Source organism: Oxyura jamaicensis, chromosome 3 (genome assembly GCF_011077185.1).
Source record: "Oxyura jamaicensis isolate SHBP4307 breed ruddy duck chromosome 3, BPBGC_Ojam_1.0, whole genome shotgun sequence".
Lineage (NCBI taxonomy): Eukaryota > Metazoa > Chordata > Aves > Anseriformes > Anatidae > Oxyura > Oxyura jamaicensis.
Genome location: NC_048895.1, coordinates 30,660,440 through 30,666,439, shown reverse-complemented (window position 1 = coordinate 30,666,439; position 6,000 = coordinate 30,660,440). Strand labels below are relative to the sequence as shown.

Sequence of the window (6,000 nt, the reverse complement as noted above, 5' to 3'; positions counted from 1 at the left end):
CCCTTCCCCCCTCCCCCCCCCCCCCAAAAAAAAAAAAAGTTCCCAATATTCCCAATATTCAGTTTCTGACAGTGGCCAGTAGCGGATGTTTACAAAGATGGCCAAAATAAACAGAGCCAACTATACAATGGTTCATCACTTGGTACTATTGTACATCCAGATATTACATCTGGACACTGCATTCAATAACTGTGGCAGAGCTTCCATGAATTTGTTGAGTCTCTTTTGAGTTTACTTATTTTTAAGCTGTTGTTAACACTTTGTGGAAATGAGTTTCACAGTTCAGCTACTCAGTTTGTGAAAAAAATACTTTCTTTTGTTTGTTTTAGCATGTTCCCAGATAATTTCTTGCTTACCACTTGTTCCTGTGCTGTGAGAAATAGTTAATAAGCTTTCCTACTTACCTTCTCTGTGTTTCCTGAATTAATAATCCCCCGTGTTAGCCCTTGGTCATTTCTTTTCCACAGAGAATTCTTATTCTGTTAAAAAAGTCCTCATTTGGAAGCCATTCAATGCAGCTGACTGTTCTTTCCATCTTCCAGCATATTTTTCTAGTCTTATCTATACTGGTTTCGAGGTGAGGTGACTGTACACCACAGGTTACATGTCAGCAGAATAGTTTCTGAATTGTTCTCTCGTATTCTCCTAACAATTCTTAATTGTTTTTGCTGCTGCTGAGTACAGGGCTCACATTTTTATAGGACTCTCCAAGATCTGTTTCCTAAGAAGAAATAGCTAATTCAGTGCTTAGTGCCATTTAAATGTACTTGTTTTCCCTATATGCACTTACATTATTGACCTAGAATTTATTGACTTCTATTTTATTACCCAGATACTCAGTATCAAGAGATTTTTTAAAAATTCTTCACAGTAAGTTTTAGTTTCTCTATACTGAGTAATTCTGTTAATATAGATTTTAGCCCAGGTTCCTGTGGGTCTCCAGCAGTAACCTCCTTTCCTGTTGAAAACTGACCATTTATTCTTTCTTCCTTATTTGTTTCCCTCATGCTTCTCTCAAGTGTGAACACTCCATATTTATCTATAAAATCATGCCTGGTATGTACTGTCATATTGAAACTACAAGCATCAGTTTAGGCAATGAAATATGATTTTAGTCTTCCTTACCATTTGTTTCCTCTTTCTTGATATAGTTCTTTTTGTTTGGTTAGTTTTGTTTGTTATCTGTCTCTCCATCACTTTCCCTCCCTGTGTTGTTTTGTTCACTTTTTCATCCATCAGCTTTCCCAACCAACACTTCTGATCGTCTTTCCTGCACTGTCCCAATTCTTTCCTCATTACTCACATCTTTGTGCTGACTCAGAGCTAGAATAACTGCATATGTATTATTTCTCTCCTTACCCTATCCATCCCTCTTTCACTGAAATTAGAGCCAACCAGATGTTACTGATGTATGAGTCAAAGTCATTGAAACCAATAGAAATCTCTACCCTGGAGCAAGTAGATTTGGAATCAAGTTTTCTGTGAAAGCAGATTGACTTGTGTATGAGGCTGGTTTACTGATAAACAATAGAATAACAAGGGCTGTAAACAGTTACAGAGAAGAATGGAAAAACCTGAGCATCAAGAAGGAAGTTGATTAATTCCCTGGGTTTGCTGAGGCTGCCTGTAGAAGAAACTGCAAAACACGGGACATAATGCTGAAATGACTAGCTTGGAGATCTGTGTTGAATTTTGCTCTCTGGTCCTGTAAATCCGGCAAAGGAGCAACCACAGTACTTTAGATGTGTTGGTATGATCTTAGAAGAGTTGGAGCGAGTCATAGTGGGACACAATGGTAGAACTTCTTTCCCACATGGTGGGACTTCTTTCATCATACCTCAAACCTAGATTCTCTTAACCAGCTTTTTTTGATACTAGTAATTCCTTTTCTTCCTCACGTATGCAGGATATTTGGTTTATCCAATCATCATCAGGGAGCTGTGTGGGATTCAAGATTCCCAGCAAAGAGAATATTTTTTGAGGTGTGAATATGTGGTGATAGATCAGAAAGTGGAGGAAATAATAATTTTTGTCACGTGGTTTATTATTTTCACCGTTCTCAAAGTAATTTGTCAAGCACCAAGTCAAACAACAGATAACAGGACCTAATTCTTTAATCTTCACAGTGAATCATCCATATTTTCCAGGTATCTCCTTCTTACATTCACAAATATCTTCAATGGCACTGAAATCAATAGGGATTTTTTGCAGAGTGAAATATTCTTCCATCAAATTAATACTCTCTGTCAGTAAGAGGGGTGGACTGAACATATTCAGCACAAAGAAGCAGTTAGCAGAACTGGGGGACAGCATGGTGGAGCAAAGCTGCCACAATCAACTATTTCAGTGAAAATAATTAAATGAATCAGCTGTTATGTGTTACAAGTCATAACTATGATAATGACCACACCTTGTGGCCATGCTGTTCTCCTTTTGCCAATGATTGTTTCCTATTGGGTGACTTCTTCAACATATTCAGGATGTTTCTGCTGTTGCAATGCTTACACACAAAGGTTCTTTGTGCCAAATAACATCATACTTTTGCTGGAGGGTGTTCATGGTTATTTTTTCTTCAAAACATCCTTAATTAATTTTGCCAAAGCCATTCACCTTCTGCCATCTGTCAGGTGACAAGAAGAAAGAATGTGACTCCAGACAGCTAGACATTTTGAAGGACAGAAGAACATGCAGTGAGGTGAGAAGAGTATGGAGACAAATTCAGACAAACACCCCACAATAGCTTCTTTTATATGATAGCCTGCAAATCATAATAGGCTATTATATCTATAGTATATAAAATAGGGAGTTAAAAACCCACAGATTAAGAAATTGCAACAATGTTTTGAAACAAGAAACACTAAAGCCCTTTTTGGTCTGATATAATAATGATGTTAACAATACAGTTATTGTAGTGGCTCTTCTTAACCAATAAGCTGAGTCCTCATACACAATGCACATAGTTCATACTTCCTGTTAGAACAAAGGCGTATTATCATTTACCTTAACTGTTTCCACATTTTCATTTACTTCTAGATATTTATTTTAATTTTAGAAAGAAAATTATATACATGACATGTTAAGAAATGGCTTGTACTTCCATAAGCCACATTCTATATTCTTTGCCTTCTTTGCACTACCTTGCCTACTTTGCACTCCAATTAACTTCACTAGGAGTAACGTTTATGTGCATACCCACAAGAAATGAATGTATATATATAACCTGGCCTCACGCAGCTCCACAGCACTGAACAGAAATCCCAGTAGAACTTCAGCTATGGTAGTAATCATATTTTCATGACCTAATGTGGGTTGCAAGAAAATGTTTAACAATCCATAAAAACTTTTCTTTAGAGTATGCAATCCCTAAATGTCATTTTGCTCTTTGGTCCTTTGGTTAGGATTTATTAGACTATTTCATATTTACCTTTCTGTTTATTTTGTAAAAGTATACTTGTCTAGCACACATTTTTATGCCAGCCTCGCTTTGCATTTTTACAGTCTGCTAATTAGACCATTTTAACTAATTTGTTTGCATTTTGTATGAGCAAGTTGGGCTTTTGGATTGACTAATGTAATTGCAGCCAGTTTCTGCCAAATACAAATTACTCTTTCTAGTGTGAGCTAGAGAGAAAAGTAAATATTTAATAGCCATCAATACCCTCGCAGCATTTTAGAGTGTGTGGTGTGGTGTTTTTTTTTTTTTTTTTCCTATGGAAAGTTTAAATAATTTCTTCAGTGCTTGATTGCACTTTAATGTTAAGAAATTATTTTTTAATATTTTTTTTCTGAAATAATAATGAATTAGACACTTTGGTATCTCCATAAGGGCTTTATTTCTGTGCACTTTGCAGTTTTAAATTCCAAGCTTTAAGATTCCACATCTGAAATTTACTTGCGTAAGTTTTTATGTATTGAATAGTGTTTCCTGAAGCCTTTTTCCTGGAATGTACTTGGATTTCAATGTTTAAAAGTGGATGTACCTGGATTTCAGTGTTTATAAGTGGATGAAGTCAAGTCTCCTATCACTCTTAAATTGTGGGTCTTATTCTTGATTTTCCTTTTCTTTATTCTTTTTCAGAAGAGCATAGGAGAAGACAAACTGGTTACCAAACCTCAGCATTATTGGTATCTGTCTTTTGTACAGCATACCTTATGTTCTTCATCCATGCAGAAGTGGACATAAAAATGAAGGTGTACCAGAGATTTAAGTATGATAAAGCTCCTCAATTTTAACCTGACTATTCCCAGTTTACTTGCTACCATACAGATGGAGAAGATCTCTTGCTTGCCAGGGCAGAGCAGGACAGTTCTTTTCCTTCCTCTCTTCCTTCCTCAGGCCTCCCTCCCACCATGGCCTACATAGAGGATAGCAGTCAATCTGTCTTACCTGGGTAGCTGGTACCAAAATGCTGTTCTCAGACCACGCTTCTCAGTTCAGGGTCAACATAAAAACTCTAGCAAGTATTGCTTTCTGACAAAATTTGGTAATGGTGTTCTTCACCCCAGCATACTCACCTGCAAAGGTGTCACTGGACTTTACCTGAGTTATGAGTTTTTCAGGCTCTAATTTATTTTCCCACACAAAGCTTTCAAATGCACAATGCATCAATACTTCAGCACCTGAATTTCTTGGTGGATCTGGTCCATAATACTACTCTTTTCTCAGCAAAAGTGCTAAGATTGCAAGAGGATGTGAGGAGCCTCTACTTTGTGATGCAAAATGTGATTAGGTTTTTATACAGAAAATATTTCAGCACAGCTTAACTTCCAGTTTTCCACCAAGTGGTGAAATGTGTTCTCTTATTAGCTAAAGAAAGTATAATCTTGATCTCAGTAGAGTCATTAGAAGGCCTTCTTTTGACTATAACAGGTGTTTTAGGGGCATCTTTAATTTAAATTAAGCTAGAAGGTAAAAAGGGGAATGTCATCCCACCTCACAGATTTCTAGTATTTGTGAATATCTACATAGTTAGAGAATAGCATCTATTTTCCCAAGTTTTAATCTAACAAAGGTTAAGTTTTCTGCTTCTCATATTGTCTTAATGTATTTCTGTCCTTACCTAATTTCTTGTCTGTTATCTTGTGCAGCTGGCACCAGTCCCAGGTTGCAGTGTGAAGGAGCTCCTGATTTTGACCATCTTATTCTTTCACCTGATGAAGCTAAGATGGTAACAAATCAACAGTGAGATCCAGAACTAAGGAGAGAGGAATCAAAACAGCTTTTAGCTGACTCCTTGACATGTCAGTGCTCATTTTAATTTCAGATAGGGTGGATAGGGTGCAACTTCATGTAATATTGAACCATCCATAATCATTAATTAGCAAGGTAAAAATATAATCATTGCCAAGTGGCAACACAGCAATGTCATCATCAGGGTATATAACCAGGCTCCGAATTTCATAACTGCAACTACCAAATTTCTTCTCTCGGTCCCATCCCTATTATATCAAGTTTGTCACAGAGCATGAAACAACATGTTCTTGATCAATGTTCTGTCACTGTCCCTCACTGTCTGCTCAATCATCCCATGAAGCAGTAAGAACAAGCACATTGCAAAAAGCGATAATCTTGTTTCTGGTATTTGCCTTGCCTAGATGAACAGGCAGATTCTTTGGTCAGCAACATAACCATACTCTTCTGAGAAAGTGAAACTTCTACTATTAACAGGCAGTCTTACCTGCCTGGTGGATAATGGATAAGTTAGTGGTTTTTGCCTTGCAGCATTTTGTCTGTAAACCCAGAACCGCCATTTTTGGATGTCTGCACTTTTCACAAACATCAGTGGCAAATCTGAGCACATAGCTCAGTGCTAAGATTTGGCTACTTGGATCAAATCCTTTTTTTTTAACTTAACACTACATGTAATACTGAAAATTAACATTAAGCAGTAAATTTAGTAATAAATTTAATATAAATATTTTATATAAGTTTAATAAAGTTGATTTAATACTAATTTTTAATGTGTGTTTTCCATTATGACCATAGTTACTTTGGGGGAA

At 36.6% G+C, this 6,000-nt stretch overlaps 1 long non-coding RNA gene across 4 annotated transcripts in view; it reads right to left on the bottom strand.

Annotated features, from left to right (window-relative positions):
- Positions 1 to 1,774: 1,774 nt before the first annotated feature.
- LOC118165238 overlaps positions 1,775 to 6,000 on the bottom strand; it is a 30,526-nt gene continuing 26,300 nt past the window's right edge. For 2 of the 4 annotated variants that reach the window (XR_004749934.1, XR_004749935.1), the window contains exons 4-5: positions 5,061 to 5,195; positions 1,775 to 1,938 (exon numbers count right to left, since the gene is read on the bottom strand). This is a non-coding gene — a long non-coding RNA (uncharacterized LOC118165238). Of the gene's footprint in view, positions 1,939 to 3,980; positions 4,662 to 5,060; positions 5,196 to 6,000 lie in introns of all 4 variants that reach the window. The other 2 variants (XR_004749937.1, XR_004749936.1) reach the window with 2 other exon arrangements.